The 21,943-nt window shown below is 41.4% G+C and overlaps 1 protein-coding gene and 1 long non-coding RNA gene across 5 annotated transcripts in view; one reads left to right on the top strand and one right to left on the bottom strand.

The window, feature by feature from the left end:
* Positions 1-14,901, bottom strand: part of zfhx4 (zinc finger homeobox 4) — a 98,121-nt gene extending 83,220 nt beyond the window's left edge. The window contains exon 1 of one of the 4 annotated variants that reach the window (XM_032550749.1): positions 14,840-14,901. The gene's annotated coding sequence lies outside the window, so the exon portion shown is untranslated. Of the gene's footprint in view, positions 1-2,091; positions 2,560-5,925; positions 6,079-14,839 lie in introns of those variants that run through there. The other 3 variants (XM_032550748.1, XM_032550750.1, XM_032550747.1) reach the window with 3 other exon arrangements.
* The window catches only part of LOC116711437 (uncharacterized), a 32,978-nt gene continuing 22,560 nt past the window's right edge, over positions 11,526-21,943 (top strand). The window contains exon 1 of the long non-coding RNA XR_004337230.1: positions 11,526-11,742. This is a non-coding gene — a long non-coding RNA (uncharacterized LOC116711437). The remainder of the gene's footprint in view (positions 11,743-21,943) is intronic.

Here is a 21,943-nt window from a genome sequence, read left to right as displayed (position 1 = left end):
ATATATATATATATATATAAAAGACAAAGGATAAAAATAAAATGAGAGGGGGAAAAGAGAAAGTGTCTTATTATGGAATAATATAGCGTGAGACAACACCATCATTAACTGATGAAATGCATTGCAATTAGACAGGATCATCTCGTTTCATAATAATTTTAATTCTTTTATCAGGCCTGGCCTGCGTGTTTTCGTGTGGAAATAGAGGCTTTTGTGCAAATGGAGCTGGATTGTCTGATTGAACTGAGGATCTAATCCTGTCTAATAAACATCAATCCTTTGCTTAATAAACAAGTAGGCAAATGCAACTAAATCATGCAGACGATGTAGAAGATGAGACGTAGAGTTAATTCTGTTTTCACCTTCAAATTAAAATTTTGTGAAAATATTAATAATAATTACTATTATTATTATAACAACTATGCTACATGTAACAGAAGATCGTTTTTTATTTATTTATCTGTCTTTTATTTATTCTACATTTGTATTTTGTTTTATTAAAATTATTGATTTCGTTATGAGTAACTACAAGCATGCACCAATCAAACGCATTTAACCGGTGTTAAGCCGTCTAAAATAATGGAAGAAATTGTTGAGGGTAAGTAGATACACTCGGAGAATAATAAAGGACAACAAAAACAGTCCTATAAAAATAAGGTCGCTCATATTAGCGCATCGTTCACCCAGAGCGACTACTCTGTCTTGCCGTACACACACTCTCTTTGGACCGTTGCATAGCCGCGCTGGAGAATGACCAGACCCTTGGCCCTGGTGATTTTTTTTTTTTTCCAACCTCCTGTGCGATCGATGTCCCCCCCTGTCACTGACCACCCCTTCGAGATATATAAAAAAAAGAAAAGAAAAGAAAGAACAGCAACCAGGACGCAGAAACGTCAGAGAATCCACATCTCTACTCCTATCCCCCCTTCTAAAATATTACTAAACAACACTTTAAGAGGGTTTTGCAACCAGCGTCTTCCAGGACTATAACAGAAGGTGAATTTGTGTAATAAAATGATAGTCGTGGAACTCGTGGCTTTTTATGAAAACAAAACAAAACAAACAAAAAAAAAAAATCAAGAAACAAGCTAAATAAGATTTTTTTTTTAAAGTTAGTTTAAATTTATTGATGTGATTAATGGTGTAAATTGAGAATGAAGTCTGATTTTTCTGCAAATGCCAATATTTGGGAAAACCAGAAGCACCAGGAGTTATCTCTAAAGGGACTCCGTGCAGTCAGGAGACCGGCGATCGCTCTCCCCCTTCCGGGCGACGCAGCTGCCCGAGCTTCGGTAAAACAACAACAACAAAAAAGCAGACCGATCTAAAAGTCCAGCAGGTCGTAGCAAATACAGTGTGCTTAAGTCGCGGATCTCTTATAAAAATGAAGCATTTCAGTCCGGTTGCTTTCAAAGAATTGCACTCTCGTAGATGAGAGAGGATCGTGTCGGGGGAGAGAAACTGATCACCTCAGTGCGTGAAAGCCGACTTGTTTAAAAAAAAAAACTGGGGTTTTAGCGCGGCGGATCCAAAACTGCGGCTTAAACTGGGCTCTCGGAGGGTTAAAGACTCATAATGGACCGGTACAATGTGTGGAAACGACAAAAACCGGACACATCGAGGGGAAAGAAGCTGGAAGCGGACATGTCCGAGCAGGGATCGGACTCCAGGAAAAAGGCAACACACATCCGCACTGCAAAGCCACAGACGCTCGTCTCGTCTCACGCTTTTATCACTAAATCCGCACACGACTCGAGACGGACTGCAATTCGTGTAAACTTTGCAAAAGACCGGTCGTGTTCGGCACGTATTCCCAGAATACACGCGTAAAAAAGAGCGTCTCCAATCCTGACAGTCGCCTGTTTTTACTGTAGCCAAAGCGCTGGAGTTGCACTAACATCACCATATCCCCCCTGTGTTGTGGGTTAAAAAACACCCAGCACCTGTTATCCGGGCAACCATGGTGTCAAAGATCCTCCACTCGGATAGATAATCGATACCCGACCCCTAAATTTAAAAACACGCACCCCCAAACTACTCAATAAAAGTTAAAGGGAGAGGTGGAAAGGAAAAGAAAAAAAAAAAACTTACTTTCTTCCCCCTCCAAAAGCGTCACCTCCGCTCCACTCTTTGCTCCTGGCTTTATAAAACAGTCACATCCAGCGGCTTGCAAAATTAGACAACAAAAGACAAAAAAAAAAAAAAAAAGAAAAAAAAACGTGGAAAATTACAATAATCCTCCAACTTTATAATGGGAAAAAAGGGGGTAAAAATCACAAATGACAAGCGGTTTTTTTTGGAGAGCTATCCCTTATTTTGGTTCCGGTGGCGGTGGAAACGACGTGTCGACGGGGGCTGCCTCGCAGTTTCTCTCGTTGGACGGGAGGTCGGGGAAACGGAGGAAAGGAAATGAAAATCCGATATGTCTTTATTCTGCTAATTATTATCGTTTTAGCCCTGTTTAAAAAAAATGGCTGATTAAGTTGAGTGCGCATGTCTTTGTGTGTCTATTTCCCGATATGCACTCTGGGAATGGGTAGAGAGACAGAGAGAGAGAGAGGGCGAACGGGAGAGAGAGAGAGAGAGGGGAGAGAGAGAGAGGAGAGGGAGGGAGCAAGAAAAAAAAAGGAGACGGAGAGGGAGGGAGAGAGGAGAGAAGTGTAATTAGTGAGTTGATCAACAGTCTCCACATTGCAAATGACGCGCACACGGAGCCCTGGCGGCCGCAGAGGTCCATGCGCTCAGAAAATCCCATTCGTGCAGTTGCTCTCTGAGGGACCAAATCACATGTAGAACAATGGACAAACGCCTCCCTCCAATACTAATAATAACCACCCTAATGCTAAAAGTCAATCTCCGCTTTTATCCCACAATTGGAAGTTATCTTTAAAAAGATAATTCTTTTAGAATAGTTTGATTTTCTGAGAATAAGATTACCTTTAAAGTTTGCGCACTGCTGTTTTGTCATCAGCTTGATTTTATTGATTATGACACCACAGGTGAATTACGCGCAGAATGAGACTGACTGCAGATTATGTGGATGGTTGCTTTTTTTCTTTTTTTTAAATCTTACTGATGTCCTTATTTGATTGAATTTTAAGCATTCTGACAAAACAGACGAACGTTGTCGTGAAGATAAGAAATCAAACAGAATCGGACGGTGAAACTGGCCTGTGCCGCACATCAACACAAACCAAAACATGTGACAAAACTCGTGTATCTAAACTTATATGCCACTTTTTTCTTTTTTTCAAAAAAAAAAATTGCATATTGTGTAAATGCTACATGTATGACTATTAAAGCTTAAAAATCAAAGCCACAGAGCTTCACACTAATCCAACGCATGTCTGAAAGACATCTTGTGCCCTTTCGGGACCGCTGAGGCCCCGGGTGGGTTCAATAGAGTCAAATTGAAAAAGATCCAATATGGGGTCACCCCCCACCCCCACCCCCCTCAAAAAAAAATTCCCCCTAGGTGTTCAAAGCTCGGTTTATGTTTACTGTTCTCTCAAAGTGACCCGCTTATTTGACCGTATTTTCTTTTTCAATGCAAACCATTTACTGTGTTTCCCCCCATCGGGTCCCTTAATAGAGGCTTTTTTGGGGGGCTTTAGAGGAAGACTTTCCACATTCTCAAACGGGAGAGAAAATCAAGAGATCTTGTTCGCCTTCATGGAGAAGAAAAAAAAAATCGAAGCTGGGGGTGAATTGAACTGCATGAGCCGGGACTTGGGATGTGATGATAAGGCTGCTGCTGGCAAGTGAAGTACTAGGGTCTGCTTTGCAGCCACATTGACTGCACTGCACTTACACCAACTGGATCCTTAAGAAGCCAAGAGATCCGAGCCCGACCCGACCCGAGGCTGTTTATTCTGGGTTTAGAGAGGTCTCTGACAAAGAGGGGTGGGTGGGTCGAGGTGATGAACGGAGGCGTCACTTTCCACCCGGATCCAAGGCGCTTGCTGCTGCCGTGGCTGCTGTTGCTGCAGCTGCTTCCCTGTCCTCCAGGGGGGTTTTCTAGTCCCCGTCCGCCCTGGGAGGCGTCGCTCACAGACGGCTTGGAGAGTCGAGTCGACCCCGCTGCTGCAGCGAAACGCGCATATAGAGTCCGCAGGGACCTTGCGTGCGCCTACCCAAAAGCTGCAGGAAAAGGACCTATTTATCATTTGCGACTTTGCAACACCTAAATGGAGGACTTTACATAAAACGGCGTGATCTTTTTCTCTCTCTGCTTTTCTACGTTTCTGAGAGGATGTGCTTATTTCCTACTTTATAGTGATTAACTTGGTGCGCACAGTCCACATATTCTGCGGAGATGCGTTTGCTATTTTTGCTTGTTTTCTCCTAGAAAATGAGAAAGTGCAAAGTGGATTTAGACGGCTGGTACAGGCTAGCGCTTATCTTAATATCTTGCTTTTTTTTTTTTGTAAATCCCCCTCTCTGGTCTCTACCCTCCCTCTCTCCCGGCAGACGATGCTCTTTCTCCGGACGCAGCTTGACAATAGGGCGCGTTAACTAATATTTTTTGCCCCATTTCCATATCAGTACGATCCTCAATTAATTATAGATTTTATCAGTAAACTCCCGCATCTGTGTGAGAGAGTGTGGGTGGGAGTGTGTGTTTGTGTGTAAAAGAGAGAGAGAGAAAGAGGGAGAGAGAGGAAGAGAGAGATAGAGAGACAGAGAGTACATGTGTGAGCTCCAGTATGCTGTGTAAAGAAGATAAAAAATAATGTCTTAGAAATATTCTCGTAAATCAGTAAGAATTCAAACTAAACATCCCAGTAAATGTGCAATTGCTAAAAAAGAAAACCCTAAAAGGAAATGTGTTATTGTCTGTTTTGTAAACTGCTTTTTAAAAGGTAGCCCTGAACACCTTCAGTGATCTTCTGTCACATCAGGAGATCAATACCTTTGAATCGTCCGGAGACATTACCATATTGGTTTGACACACTGGGCGATGCCACGGGATGGAACTATTGTCAATCCACCAATATGTTCTCTGAGATCAGACTAGAAAACTCCATTGATGCTCAGGCTGATTTAAAAAAAATAAAAAATCATAAAAGTAATCATGTTGTCATTTTCATTTTGCATTCTGTCCCCTACAAACACCTGGAGATCTTTTCTTTTGTCTTTTTTCCCCCCTCCGAAATCAAAGTCAGGTTTCCACCTTCTTTTAGTCCTGTGCGTCGGCGCCCTCATGGGGTTGCAGAGCTGACCCCTCTGCTTCACCAAAAAACACACACAAAAACACCCGATCTGACCCGCAGCCTGCCCCACAGATCCTCCAGGAAGAGCACATGCAAAAGGAAGCGTCAAATTATAAAGGCCCATAAAGCAGACAAGAAGTTATGTGCCACTCTTTCAACGTCTGACACGCACCAGACACACCAAATCCGCCCAAAAAGCACAAAATTACAGTTTTCCCTCAACACTGTCCTTAAAGCCAAATGAATAAAGAAACTGGCAGAACTGTCCTAAATCAAAGACAAAATGTATAATTTTCAAAGCACGCTCTTCTAAAACAATTTCATTCAAAAGGAATAATAATAATAATAATAATAATAAAATAACCGATAAAAATTACCGAACGTAGACGTCAGTTCTATAGACGGGACACTTCAGAGATAAGTGACTTTCAACCTTTGACTTTTCAGCAATGAAACTCGAAAAAGTGAGAAAAACCATGAAAACAAATGACGCTCAAAACATAAAGTGTCTTCATATTTTCAAAGTGAATCTTAAAGCCACCCAGCAGCGGTGCGCCCCAAAAAAAAAGAAAGAAAGAAAGAAACGTTCATATAAAAAGAGAGAAAAAAAACTTCCAAAATGTACCTCTTCTTACCTCTTTTTTTTTTAAAATTCCCCCAGAAAAGCATAAAGTGGAAAAAAAGCAATATAAAACTGTAGACTCTTTGGTACCTTTGGTATAAAGCATTCCGTTTTCCTTCTTTTTTCCTGTCTTTCTCTTGCTCAGTAGCGATCCGATAATAGCATATGGAAAGTGTTTTCAAAATGCCCAGATTTGGCACATTGTCATTGAAAAGAGAGGAGCGCAGTGATGCGGTGCTACAACAGGGGAAATGAGTTGCGGATTGGACGCAGCCCGCCTCGGTGCGGACTTATCCCACTTTAATTTAATATTCCGCAATCACACACACTAGTGATGGCATATAATTCAAGGAGAAATTCAGAGGGAAGGAAATGCTTTTGTGTGTCTGCGCGCGCGCGTGTGGGGGTGTGTGTGCGTGTGTGTTTTTTACACCACTTTATTTGATTAAGGAGAAAGGCAGCACAATATTGTCTTTTTTCTCTGTTTCCCCTTTCTTCTTTTTCACTCCCCTCCCCTCCCGAGTCACATCTTAGATTCTCTTCATAAACGAAACAATAGATATTTATTTGTTTGTATTCAGGTCATTTATTTAGAAATCAACAACCCCCCCTGACTCTCTCTCTCTCTTTCTCTCTCTCTTTTTTTGCTTGTCGGTGTCACACTGGAATCATCCCCTAACATAAAATCGAGATCCATAAACGCTTGTTTGTAAAACACTGAACCCAAAATCAATGTATTGGGTCATTTCGATCGATTATATAAACGAAAATCCATACGCAACATGAGACCGGTATCAGCCCACTCTTCCGCTCGCTTTTAAAGAGAGAAAGAGAGAGAGAGAGGAAGAGGGAGACACGGGGAGTGAGAGAAAGAGAGAGGAGGGGAAAAAAGGGAAAGCTTAAAAACAAATACTCTCAAAGTAGACCTTTACATCAGTCCAAGAGCAGGATCCCTCTAACATTTTCACATCAAGGCCCCCCAAAATTAACCCATCGTAGAGGAAACGGGGTCTGATTTAATTGGATTTTGACCCCGGGATGCCCAATGTGTTTTTGTTTTTTTGTTTTTTTGTTGTTGTTATTGATTCAGAACTGCTTTGTAAAGCTGCGGGTGCTACAAGTGAAAGCTGTGTTCAGACATATGTTCGCTAATTGGAATAATTCTGCATTAATGAAAACACGACCAAATTAAGCAATTTCTTTGCTCGCTGACCCCCTCCGCCACGCATAGCTTTTTTTTTTTTTTTTTTAAGAGGTTCTTGAACCCCCTCATAGGACCTGGATGTCAAAGTGCTTCCAGATGCACCGCGATAGCGCAACCCCCTGATGACGACAATTAGAAAAATGCCCTAATCAAACGGGGCCACACGGGATTAAGTCGCATTTCAAGGGTCAAGGGGAACCCCACCTCACCCGCCTCCGCCCTCTGTACCCATCTTCCGCCTGCGCACCGAATATCACATTTCGACATCACATAACCTGCGCGAGGAACAAATCAGCCACTTCAGGCGCTGTAATCACGTATGCAAATTCAGTCCAGCCGAAGGCACGGACATGACAGCCGGTGCGCACCGTCAGATGAGCTGTTGCATAAAACTGTACATTAATATGCAACATGATATGGGAGGGCTGGGATGGTGGTGGCGGGGATCACGACAGGCAGAGGGGGGAGGGGGGGGGGGGTAAAAAGGAGGTGGCAATGATGTAAAATTTACATGGGACCACAGCTGCTGGGGCTCTCGAGTGGGAGAGAAGGTGGGGTGCAGCCATAAGGAGGAGGAAAGGGGTGTGTGTGTGTGTGTGTGGAGGGGTTGGGGCTGCGGAGGGGCTCTTGAGATTAGGAGACAGAGGAAGAAGGGTGAAGGTGCGGGGAGGTCGGTCTGCTGGTGCCACTGTGTTTATTTGATAAGAGCAAACCGTGCACCCCCACCCCCCACCCAAACACGACTGTAAACTCTTTCCAGAGACGCAGGCGGGGGCAAAGTTTTCCGTGATACAGCTGATGCTACTACTGTTGCCTCTGAGGAAGAGCAAGTATGGAAGGAGAAGAGGGAAGAAGGAGAAACAAGAGAAGAGGAGAAGGATGACATGGCAGAGTTGGTCGCCCCACATTTCGGGCCGCTCACACGAGAGGAAATCCACACTAACGGAGCGCACGCACGCACACACACGTTTCTAACACAGCACACACTTCCCATTCAGTCTCACCTCGCCCTGCTGCCCTCCTCCCACTTGCCCCTTTGGTCCTCCGATCTTTCTCATTGTTGAACTCTATTTAATAGACACGCGTCCAGTGAATGCCTTCCATATATGGACAAAGGAGTAGAAAAAACGACCCCTGAAACGGCCGTGTCACGATGTCCCGACACAGATCTGGTTAAGACCCTTTATAAAGGCGAATTTTGTTCATTGTTCATCAGATTCACGTGGGTTTATATTTTTGAAGCTGATGTATTGCTTAATAACTTTGTCTCCTTAAGAAAATTAGAGAAGAACAAAATCCAAATAAATAATAAACTGAATGATTTCGGAGAAATAAATACCTTGAATATGTAATAATAATAATAATAATAATAATAATAATAATATTAATAATAATAATTTGGAAATTAAAATAATAGCCTATGTCCAGTTCTGTAGGCCTGCAGTTGATGGCCTAATGAACGTGAGATCTCTGTTACCGTAAGTCTTCCTATGGCTTATTAAAGTCCTCTCTTCATGTCAGCATAGTGGCCTGAACGTGTCAATTTAGTGGTTCGAGAGGTCCTTTTTAGACCTCCACCAGCCTCCCCACGCCACTCCCACCCCTGCTCTTTGCTCTCCTGGGGACCGTCACCCCTCCACCTTTCCAGCCCATCATCTAACGATCCGTCCCCCCCGCCACCACCACCACCACTCCACCAAACCCCTCTCTTGCCTTGGATTTCCTCTGACACTCAGTCGGCCGTCCCAACACGGCAAATAACCCGGTCAGTACCGAGAAGTCAGCTCCATGGCAACAAATTGACATCTCGACACCTCGGGTAAAAACGCCAGAAACCCCCTCATGTCGTTTTTTTTTAATTATTTTATTTTTTATTATTATTATTCCTTTTTATTTTTTAGTCAAGAACTTGAGTGATGCAGTTGAAACGTGGGAAATAATATAGTCTATTATTTTTTTACAAGAGAAATGGTTCAATTTCTAAAAATTAATTACAAAAAAATATTTAAATACATGCCCTAAAATATGGCAATTAGATTTAATTTATAAATGCAAACTTACTAAATTACTGACTAAATTATTTGTTTCAACACTCTTTATTTTGTGTTGCAGGCACATAACAAAAAAAATAAATAAATCCACATCGAACACTGGCTTTCAGCTGGGAGGCTGCAGAGTCAGACTCCTGCCTAGACGCCATCATCATTAAGAGAGCCACCCAAATCATCCTGAGGCGCAATGACCAATGCGGAAATGCTTGTGGATTATAGGGATGCGTGCCCCAAACAAATTGTTAACGCATAAAGGAAAATGTGAGATAAAGAAAGACAATAAAGAGAGAAAACGGAGGCATCTCTTTTTGTTAGTATTTTTTTGCTTTGTCTTTTTTTTTTTTTTTTTGTGAAGTACAGTGACCCTGAAAAATGCTCGTTGGCTTCATCGCTGCATTAGAAGGGTGCTTACGAGGGCTCTTCAGGCTCCCCTCTCAGTAACATCATTAAACCGGGTGACCCGAGTTCAAGCAGCACATTTCTGTGGTCACCCAAGTGCCTGTGAGCAAAAGGCTGTTCTTCAGGCTCTCCTGTGCTCCGGTGATTCTGACCTCTGACCTTACTGAGTTAGATGACAATATAACCAGTTGTCCGCACAAGGAGCAAACTATTCAATTTGCTTTTAAAAACACTAGCAGCACAGCAATTTACCTAACAAAAAAAATCTATTTCGTAGATGAAGAAGTGACATTGATATAGATGTGCATAGTTTGTGATTTTTAATCAATCATATTATTAAATTATTAATTGAACCAATAAAAAAATGCAAATTCATAAAAAAAAGAAAGAAACAACTATAAAATAAAAACAAAAAGCAGCATCGTTCCACGATTTTTCAAAGACAGTATTTGAATAATTAACTGAAATATCTGGCTTTGGAAAGTTTTCAATCCCTGAATCTAAACATATCCTCAATAATACATGAAAATAAATGGCATGATGTTGAAATTGTGCGCATGCACACACACACACACACACGACCGCCCCCCTCCTCCCCCACACACAAAGCCACACAAACACAAACTCTGTTATGTTTTCAATTTGGGTTGAAATGTAGACATTTTCCCTCGGTTGCATAACTGCCATCCATATCGCTCCTCCCTTCAATTAAATGCTGCTTCTCCCAAACAAAATGTCAGAAACGTTCTACACAGGGTAGTTCAACAGTGATTTGTTCTGAAAGCTATGTGTCCTTTTTCCTGAGAGAAGTGTGTGTGTGTGTGTGTAGGCGTGGGTGGGTGTGTGTGTATTTGTGGCTTGACCTCAATTGTGACAGAGTTCACAAAGGGATGAAAAAAAGGTGCCTAAAAATACATTTAATTCACAATCAGACTGAGCTGAGAATGACAAGTCCTTTTAGGACGCCCTACAGTGAGATGTGAGATTATGAAACATACACACGCCGACACACCCACTCACACACACACCATGTTGTGTTAACTGCTCATGCACATGGATGTATGATGGGGTAAAACATAATCTGTGGTAGAATCCCCCCACTCCCACCCCCCCCAAAAAAACAACAAAACAAACCAAAACAAAAGTTACCGCTCTAATAGAAAATACGTGTCTGGCCTAAAAACAAATCCAGACAGAACAAATGTAAAAAAATAAAATAAAATAAAATGAAATAGATAAATAAATAGTAATATAAATCTTAAATATTTTTGCACATTTTTGAGTGTAATTAAAGAAGATGGTCAATCCAAAAACGTACATGTATATTCTAGATCATGCAAATACTTGACAGGTGACATGATGTAACTGCTTAAAAGTCCTGCAATGTTTATGCATCATTTCTATTAGAAATCCAGCACTGGGGCACTTCGCTTGAGCCCACTGACTCAGAGATACCAAGATGGCGGCACACCTGTGATGGAGGTGGTGGATTGTCCTGATTATGTATGGAGATCACCTCAAGGCCTCTGCTAACCATCAACAACAGGCAAACCTTTGGTTGGTGGTTCAGTGCTGGTCAAAGGCTTGTCATTTTAACACTGCCGACTGTCCCCTGTCAGTATGAAAGGGTAAACCCTTCCTCTCTATATATCCCTTTCTTTTTTCTCTCCATCATGAGCACACATGCACAGACACCAACACACACACACACACACACACGCAGACGCGTACACACGCACCCGCACTTCCTTTTTCTTCCCCTCCAATACCTTCTCTCTCTCTGTGTCTCTCACATCAGAAGCGCTGAAATGCACCCCAGGGCCAAATCGCACAGAACAACCCCTCTGAGCCAGAGAAAAAAGCTGGAATCCGTTTGCCCTGATATTTCACCAGCACCAGCCAGGAGCGAGGGGAGAGGGAAAAGACAGAGGGAGAGGAAAGGAGAGAAAGAGAAGAGTGAGAGAGAGAGGGAGAGAGAGAGTGAGGGTGTGTGTGTGTGGGGGGTGTGGGGGGTAGAGACTGGGGCAGAGAAAAAGGGATAGATGGGAAAAACGGCAGACCAGGGCTGCATTTGGTGGGGGTGTGAGTGCCATGCTGTAGGCTGTGGGACAGTCGGGACAGTGCAAGGTGTTGCTACTGCTAGGTGTGGTTTGGTTTCCAGAAAGGGAAGAGCATGCATAGTGATAATGGTGGAGGTAAAAAAAAAAAAAAAAAAAAAAAGGGGGAGAGATGGAAGGATTGGTCATGCGCAAGGTAAGAGTGAGGCTTTGTTTGATTGTATATTGTGGTGGTGATGGGAGGAGGGATGGGGGTAAGGTGAGGATTGGAAGGAGGGGGCCGAAGCTGTCGTCTGTGGGGTTATTATTATTGCAGGCAATCTTTCTGTGCGTGTGTATGTGTGTGTTTGTGTATGTGTCTAGTGCTGGAGAGATGAGGAGATATGAGATTCAACTGTGGGGCTATTATTTTTATTTTTTTATTTTTCCTTCGCATGTCATGTGGCAAAAATAAGAAAAAGTACGTGGTCATACAGGCTGAGTCATCTCTCGTGTTGAGAATATTCTCATTTGCATATTTAATGAGAAGAAAAAAAAACAAATCAGGTTCCAGAGCTGATTGGTGTGCTTAGGCCTAATGGATCTGATCTGAGGGTTGCACTCAAAGTACAGCAGTGACATCCAGGATGCAAAACTAGGCCCTGCTGATTAACATCTCTTCCCACTATGCCAGTTATAAGCAAGAGGAACAGAATATCTTGCAAAAACAGAATAGACAAGAGAAAAAAAGGCACAGAATAGAAACCAACAACACAAAATGGAGGAAAGGATGATGTACATATATAATTTTTTTTAAAAAGTTTTCAACAGTTTAATGGGAGTACAGATAATGGGCCTTTCTTTCATCTTTTTTCTTTTTTTTTTAATCGGGCACAGGCATCAATCAGGAAGTGTCAGGCGGCCGTTGAATCTGGGCTGTGGTCCTCTTCACAGATGACTGATTAGCAAGCCAAAATCACCAGATCCATCTTCCGACGGTCACTTTTATTACAGTCATTTTTAAAGTGACAGCAACCTGCCTTGTCTCACAACACTGGCCACCGCATATATATTCTCATCTTCTCTCCCCCTCGTCCCATCCCTCACTGCATCCGTCTTCCTCTCGCAATCTGTCGCTGAGCATTTGGTCAGCTACCATCTTGTTGTTTCTCTTTCTTTTAACTACTTTTATCTGACTTTTTCTTTTTTTTTGCATGTCTGCAGTCCCTACACTCTCACCCTCTGTTGCCAGTGCACTTCTTCCTCCCCCCTTCTACTGGGGCATGTTAAGGGAAAGCAGGGTCAGGGAGGTGTGGAGAATATGAAAAAAAAAAAAAGTGAGACCCCCACCTCTTCCATTGTCTGATGGGTGTGTTCCGAATCCTTATTCTGCTTGCTCTCCAGGGTAGGCGAGAAATTCGTTTTGCACAGAGTTCGGCTCATGATGGAATAGGAAACCTCTGTTCCCATGCACAAAATGAATGTAAATGAAACAGTTTCGGCGAGGAGTACAATGGTCACAGCTGCATTTTACATGGCTGCATTCTGAGACACAGACAGGGTGACATTAAAAGTTTGAGGCCAGGGAGTGTTAAAATGTGCTCTTGGAGGCCAGCATGTAATAATACGTTGCCTGGAACAGCTTTCCGGGAGATAGTCTGGGAGAAAGATTTTGTTTCGGAGCTTGTCAGTCAGCTTTCTCATCTTTTCCCGGTTCAGTTTGCTTTCAAACTGCATTCAAGCTAAATCACTGCATCAAATAATCATTGTGGAATCATTGGAAATGGCAGCTGAGTTAAGGTTTACCCAATGGTTGGAATATATACATTTGTGTGTGGGGGCGTGCGTGTGTGTGTGTGTGTGTGAAAGCAAGCAAGGAAGCATGTATGAGGGCAAAACTCGAAAGAGCACTCTTCTGTCTTGGCAGAAGTTATGATAATCACAGCTGACACGAGTATGAAAAAAAATAAAAAAAATCAGCCGGAGTAACATGTGTCTGAGATTATATTTACAACTTTCTGAGCAAAGAGGGATCTGCAACACACACACATGCGCACCCCCCCCCCACACACACACAAAAAAAAGTGGGTCAGGTAAAACAAGGGAACGTATTTCTGAGACAGCCTGCCATTTGCAATGTCCTCAAAAAACAACTGATTGAACAGCTTGTCGAAACATTAAGGCTCAAATATTAAAGCTTTGGAGTCGTCTTAAAAACAAAGAAGGATTATTCTATTAAACAAATGTGTCCTTTGTTTTTTTTTTTATTCCCTCCTGCCAGCTTAAACACTAAAAGCTTTTAATATTGAAAACTAGATAAGCTATTAACCTAGTTTCTTTTCCAGTCTTTTAAACCTCATGCTTTGACTTTCTTTGTCAGATAAAAAAAAATGTTGAACGAAGGAGTATATAAGATTTTTTTCAGGCTGTGATATGTGTTACAAGACAAACCCGGTCACATTTTACAGTGAAGCACCTGAACATCAGAGTGACTCAGACGGCTGTAAAATATGTGTCCTGCTAAACTCAATTTGGAATGAGCCTTTAGATGCATGTGTGTGTTGAAGGGACAGATAAAAAGACATATGCACACAGGAAATCATTCTAATGGCACTAGCAGCTGTGGCTTACTAAGTGAACACATATGACTGCAGATATATGAGGCCAGTCCTTCCTAAAGCTTTGGAATCAGAGTTTTTTCCAAAACATTAAAAGTAGAGTTTGCTCCTAAACTTTGTCTTCCAACCTTAAATCACGTCTCGGTTGAAAAGCATCAAAACGGAAACAAAACTTTGGCAGGAATATCTTCCTCTTCCTTCAGTCTGCTCTCACACAGACACATTGTAATCTATCTAGAGGGCAGCGGAAAACTCAAAGGTCTGAGTAAATTTGTCCCAAATATCCTACGATAAAAGATTGCCGCTGTATTTTACTCTAGAAACGTTTGATGACAAGCTGTAACTAGCGTGAAATTCCCCCATAGATTAAATGTCCTAGGAGTTGTACTCCCATCCGGAATACACACATATCTGTGAGCCAGCACACACACACGCACGCACGCCAGCTCACACGCACACGCCAGCATGTGCGCACACACAACTTGTAAACCTCAGTTGCCAAAATATCTCCTAGCAGAGGGAAGTCACAGAGATACAGATTCTGAGACACAGAAAGCATGGACGTACAGTAGACTCGGGCAAAGACAAAGTCGCATGCAAATGCTGTGACATGAACAGACATGCACAATGCACTGTAGAGTCTGGACAGTATATAAATACATGCATGTCTGCATAGAAAAATACAGAGTTACTCACAGGCGCTGAGACTGGAGACACACTGGGGGGCAAATCATAGCAGGAGACTTGCAGCGTGTTTGCCTGATTACCAGTCAAGCAAATAGCAGATAGAGCATGCTCACACTGCCACCTCCATCCTCCTACACAGATATGCACATACACCTGTTTCATTGTTGGTTAGTCTGTGTACTGATTATTGGAATCATAAGAACTTGTATTTTTTTTCTCCTTTTTTCAACCATTTTCAAACAGTTTCTTTTTTCTTTTAGTCATTATTTATGGATTTGTCTTGATAAAAGTTAGACCCATTTGGAAAACAAACAATCTCAGTCTAGAATTCAGAGATCCCAAATTTGTTCATTAATATCAAGTTAATTATATAAAAATACCCTTAAAAAACAACATTGTGGGTGAGTATTACACAGAGAGGTGTGTTAGTGTTCTTGATGATTCTCAGATAGGAACTATTTTCTGTCCAACTTAATGTGCGGTCCAACTTTTCTGTATGTATAGATGCTCTTGATGGATGGCTTAAACTGCTAAGTGTGAGTGCCATGATGAGCAAAGGCATAAGCAGGCTAATTTCCAATAGATGTACGAGGTTGTATTGAGGTATTGAGAAAGAATGTAATAACTACAAACTCTAAATGCAGCTACCCTAAAATTTTAAAGCACATCTTCACAAAAGCAGAAGAAAAATCCCTTTCTGTTAAGATGTGGAATTGTCTTTATGTTTTTGTTGTCTTTAAGCGTTAATGGATAATGTTCACCAAAAACTCATATCTTCACATCATGAAAACATGGTACTATACAGTCTATCTAGTAAAAAGTGATTAAAAAAACATTGACAATAATGGAATGCCGGGAAATTTTCCTACCTGTCTCGGAAAACGTAAAACTCTTTCTTGGCATTACAGCAATCAAACCTGTTTTTTTGATCGCCGACCAGCTTTTTGCATATTTCCCTCAAGCACCCTGCTCCAAATTAATAATAATGTCTACATATGTGGAATTGAATCTCTATATAAATACAGCTGCTCTGTAAAAGACCCACAGGTGTGTTTTGTCAGTGTTAGGTTGTATTTTCCCCCAAAATTCTGAACATAACATGAAGCATAGTTTAACCTAACAAAAAAAATGAAACAAGGAAAAGGTATAGCACAACTGCAAGTCTACCTCCGAACGATTGGCCATCTAAACTGGCAGGTTAGACGATATCAACCGAAAGTCCCACAGCAACTGGGTGGAAAAACGTGCCGACAACTACAAGTGACACAAACTGATTTTGGTCACACGGCAAATGTGAGGAACATGCTCTTGTCTCATGAGAGCAAAACAAAAATAACTGATGTTCATTGGAAACATTGCACATCACTCTGAACACACTGTCGCAAATGAAAACTTTGGCAACTGAGGACAGAGAGACAATATTTAAAGTTTATTTTTTCAGCCAGATTTGTGCAGAAGTACTTTATTCTATGTTTCCTAATTAGCATATCATTTAAAAAAAACAAACAAATGTGTTTTGCAAAGCAGGCACTGAATAAATGCACAGTGTGTTCTGAAGATGCAAACATGTCCCACAAACAGACACTCAGTCAGTTTTCTAAGAATTCCTGCCAAACTTTCAGGAAAACACTTATTTCAGTCATATTTACTATTGAAAAAAGACTTCCTTATTACAAAACATGCTGATCAGACCTATATCACATTACACACATTGCACAGTATGAACATTTTAAAACCTGTAAATATAGCACATAAGCTAGGATTTAGTATTGAGCATATTCAAATTGAGAAACTGCATTCTGTACATCACAACAAATGTATTAAATGTCTGTTTTACTGTCTGCCCCTCTGAGACAATTTTATGACCACAATATGCACAAACACCTGGTTCTCATGCAAAACCCACTGCTGTTCTCATAGAGTATGAGGAGGTCAGATAGAGGTAAACCTAAATAAAGTCTCTAACAGGCCTGATTTACAAGCCCTAGTTAAAGGTACTGATTCAGTTGTAAAAAAAACAAAAAACAAACACACACAACATTCTTCTTAGTGAAGAGAAAGTTCCAGTTTACAGCAAATTATGTTCATATCATCCCTCAGCATCTGTTTCCCCTAGCACAGTTATTTGCCACATTTATAATGGACTTATGACCTTTCTGAAGAGCGAGGGGGGGCACCAAGAAAATCCTTGAACATCTTAATTCGATTCGTTTTAAGCAACAGAGGCCAATTTTGGGAGAAGAGGTGGAGGGCCATACACATAACATTTTACAGAGAGAGTGGGTGCCAGCAAACTGTTTCCCTGCTTTTTATTTTCACTTCATACTCGTGAGTGAAAGGTTCTTTTGTTGTCTACGGACTGATTGACTTTAATGAGAAACATGCCATTGTGCCAAATGTTAGTTCAACAAACTGAACTTTGTGCCCCCCTTTTTTTTCTCCTTGTTTTCATATTGGATTCAAAGAGGCGACACAGCCGTACATGCAAGGCAACTAAACAAAGCGGACGTGCACATGCACACCACAACCACTCAAACCTACTCAAACGAGATGCCTTAATCCCTTATTCTTTACACCCCGTGCTGAGTTCGGGGCTGTAAAGAGAAATCAAAAAGCGTGACTATGACAGAAAAGCATGCAAGGCAATATTTGGGAGGAGGAAGCGATGGAAATGGAGGGACGGGAGAACAGGACAGAAGAACTAACTATGCAACAGCATTTAACTTGATACTCTTGCAGCTTTAAACACGCTTGAGTTAAAAGGCAGCATGCTTTTGAGTTTGAATGCGTGTGTGTGGTATCGACAAATACGGCTCTTGATCTGTGAAGAGGAGGTGATGGTGTCTTAAGAGTTGGCCGTGTACAAATTGTGTAGATTTAGCCACTGGAAACAATCACGTAGCTTGTGTGTGGATGGAACTACTGAAAGCAATTCCTCAGAATAACCGGTGAGTTGGACTACCTGCTGGCATGAGCTAAGCTGTAGATCAATAAAAGTGTGCGTGCACGTCTGTATATGTGAGAGTGCTTGTCGTATATTTATTTGTGTGTTTGTGTAGGCAGGGGTGTGTGTGTGTGTGTGTGTTGAGGCATCATACAGTTACTGGAACACTTGCTATATTTGGCTCCCTCAATGCAACATCAGGTTTTATGAAAGCAATCCATCTGAATCGGTGCAATAAATTCCCATCAGCCGACAATTTCTTAAGTGAAACTAACAAGTGTTTCTAAATTCTTGACAAAATTACATCTGAGCTAGAACAGATTAGATGTTAGAAACAACATTTAGGTCAATAATACAGTTTAGACGTCACGTCGGATCAATACGCGCACAAACACACGGCAGATGCAGACCCTCACGAGGACTCGCACACACAGATTCAGTTGCCATGGCGGCTGTATGCTTTTTGCATGTTTCTGTCACACCGACGATGTGTGTGTGTGTGTGTGTGTGTGTCATGCTGAAGGGCATCGTGACCTGAACTTCCAGCAGCTTTCCTCGAGGGTGACACTTCCATTACACACCAACAACACGGACAGGCGGCGTCCAAAACCTGCACAGACTTAGACACCCTCTGACACCCTTTCTGCCACTCATCTGCATACTACCACTGTTGCTACATCACCATGAGTTCTTTCCTAAAGGATCTTGACATATGTTTGTATTTAAATGGCATAAGTTTAGCAGGTGTCACAGGTGAAATGTTCATGAAACATGCCGAAGGTCCTGGAAACTGTCAACCTATTGGCCCTTGCTTTATGCTGGTTGCTGCCAAGCATAGCCGGCGGAAAATAAATTGCACAGTCATGTGATAGTATGGAATATATTATTGAGGATTAGGCTGTGATAAAATAAGACAGCTGAGTGAATGGTGTTGGAGAAGCCTTGCTGCATAAGGTCAAGCTCTGGTCCATCTGTAGTGGTGAGTAAAATCTGATATCTTCTTGGTCTTACTACCGGAAATGTCAGAATGGATCAAGTTGTAGCAAAGGGGGAGAGACTGGGCCAAAAATTTCATATACAGAAGTGACTTACAACTATAAATGAATTAAAGTTAATTTCTATGACGAGTAACAGAAAAGAAAAGTTGAGTCCCCCTGCCTTGTAAAAGTACAAACAGCACTTCAACTTTTCCATATTTTTCAACATTGCAATCGTAATTTTAAACAAGTTATTTTTATCTGACTGACCAATACAAGGTAAAACATACTTGTAAAGTTTAGGGAAATTGTCTCATTTTCAAGAATTATTACAAATAAAAATCTATAAAGTGTGGCCTGCATGTATATTCAACATACATGAGTTATTACTCTGTAAAACTACCTTTCACTGGAATTTCAGCTTCAAGTCTTTGGAGGTTTACAGTATGTCTCTACCAGCTTTGTGTACATGAAGACTACTGTATATTGTTTTGCATATTTTTCTTTGCAAATCAAATCGCATAGACACATTCAGAACAGAGCAACTGAACTCAAATCTTGCCACTGATTCTTAATAGGATTTAGATCTGAACTTCAGACCAGATTTTCTACCATTCCCTTGCAACTTCAGCAGTATGTCTAGGGCTGTTGTCCTGCTCTATATCTAGGGTAAATTGCAGCACCTATCAATTTTTTTCTTCTTCTGGGATTTTCCTGTTTGGCTTCATTGATCTTCACGTTAACCTTGACCAGTCTCCATTTGACAGCTGATTAAACACATCCCCAGAGCATCATGCAGCCATCTCCCTGTTTCACCATGGAGATGGTGTGTTCTGGGTGATGTGCAGTGTTAGTTTTGCGCCCTATTACAGCATGTGTCTGCTGATCACAACACACTATTCCTTATTTTCTGAGATCACTACATGCCATCTGGAAAACTAAAGTGAGGCCTCCTATGGCTGTCTTTCAATAATTGTCTTTTTTTTCTTACCAGAAGGGTCAATTTTTGAATTGCACAGCTAATAAAGAAAACAAAATTAATTGAATATATTTGTCAATTTTGAAAAAATGTCTGAAATGGCATGGCTATAGGCTGTTGCAGGACAGACAACATACTGGTGAAAAAAAATGTGTTTTTAAAAATGCAGAAAAAAAGTAACGTTAGGCTTTTTTTCCAGTTCCTGTTGAAGACACAGACAAAGTGTATTAAAATCAGATAGTGATTAATGTTGATTCCTTAAGCAAAGGTACATAAATCTATTTCTTTCAAAAGACAGTCTTATCTAAAGAGACACATTTTAATCATCCTGCTTTGGTCTGTCTATAGCAACACCCTGTGGGTAATCGTGTGCAGCAGTGAAAAAACACAAACGTACTAAAAATACTATAATAATAGTATAGTTAATAAAGCATTTTTATGAATACATTGATAAACAGTTTGGTGGAAATAAAGAAAGCAATATGACACCATCTGCTTTGTGTTCAGAGAGGTTCTGACGAGCGGCTTCATGATTTTGCACTTTCAAAGATTGGTGCGTGGAAAAAAATATTTCAAAATTGGACTGGCTTGGTTTTAGTCACACCAATAAAATAACTTGAGCATCCCCTGCCCGATTAGTTGTTAGCATCTCGGTGAGCGTGTTTCCATGCAAAGCAACAGAGAAAAACGGCCATGTATTGGGCCTGACACTGAACATAATCACAGCCTGCAAACAAGGGCAGAGAGATTTGAAGCTCTTTTTGATGCCGGCTGCAGCTCGGAGTCAGTAATGAGGATGTTGATTTTGTTCTGATTATAGAATTCCTGGTCTGTTTGTTGCTATATCTCGGCTGTGTCCATCCCTCCTGTTGAGGGACATGGACACCAACTGCCTGCATCTGAATTAAAATTAGTCACTATCCAATTAGTCACTCTACTCGCACTTGGAGCTGAAAAATGGTCCCTACAATAAGCCATCAAACTCAGACGTTTGATAATGGGACCTTTGATAATAGGACCTCCGCCTAAGATAACTCGAGGTGGTGGCTTGGTAATAAAGACAACAATGGACACTACGCTGAGCTGACAGCCTTTTAAAAATAATCAAGTATGCATTTACATTTGATGCTATATGCTGTAAATACCTGGAAAATAGTGCACAGCTTGAATGTGTATTTGTTTTGATTTTCATCCACAATTCCCTGTCATCCCCACTTGGAGAGAAATTGTATGTGATGTGTAGCTAGCTTCGCATGATCGCTCTTTCCCCTCTCCCCTCATTTCCATGTACAAACTCAAAGGAAGTGTCTCTGGTCTCTCTTACATACTGCAAATTTCAAGATGCACTCAAAAAAGCAGCAGAAACAACTTGTACGTATTCAAACCCTCTTAGCAAAAATGCTAAAATCTGAGCACTCCCATTATACATAATTTAAGGGAATCTATATTCATCGAAGTGCGGGGCGTGTTGTGCTCAATGGAGTAAAACGCCCCTGTGTGGCTAATGGAATGGCCTGAGTTGTGTGATTGAGTGAAATGTGCTGGAAAGATTGGAAGGAATTTTAGTGCAGATAAATAAAGAGGAGATTCTGCCTTTTACTGGGCGTCAGCATTAATGCAGCATCTCCCCAGGTGATCAACACATTCAAATGGAGAGTTGGTGAGATGGAGAGAGGAAGTGATGGGGGAGACAAAGACAGGAAGAATGGGGAAGGAAGATTAGAAAGTACAGAGAGAATGAAAGTGAGAGGACACTTTAAGAAATGGCCTGCTTCAATCGACTCCACATGCACAACGGCTATAGCACAGCATCTCATATATCATCATGATGTTACCATTGGAGGGTTCAAAGAAAGGGAAAAAAAGAGGGAGAATGGGTCTTTGCAAATTCAAAGTCAAAAAATAACCAAGGGACATTATGAGGCCTTAGCAGATGACTGGAAAAGGCCTGGACTGCCATGTGCATTTCTACTTTCCCCCTCTTTTTACCATCTATAATTTGACATCAAATGTGAGCAAGCAGCTCTTTCTTTTCACCTCCCACTTTCAACATCCATTATGTTTGGAAAGATGCAAAGTGAATATTTCAATTGGACTGCAATGGTCAGTTAGCAGTGCTTTGATCCCCACTCTGCTCTTTGAGGGGCTCTATTGTTCCTGATTTGCTGCCTTGATTTGCCTGCCTGAGGATAATGGCAAGGAGTCATAGTCTG

Source organism: Xiphophorus hellerii, chromosome 21 (assembly GCF_003331165.1).
Source record: "Xiphophorus hellerii strain 12219 chromosome 21, Xiphophorus_hellerii-4.1, whole genome shotgun sequence".
Taxonomy (NCBI): domain Eukaryota; kingdom Metazoa; phylum Chordata; class Actinopteri; order Cyprinodontiformes; family Poeciliidae; genus Xiphophorus; species Xiphophorus hellerii.
Note: the sequence above shows the minus strand (reverse complement) of the source record. Positions and strands in the feature narration are given on the sequence as shown.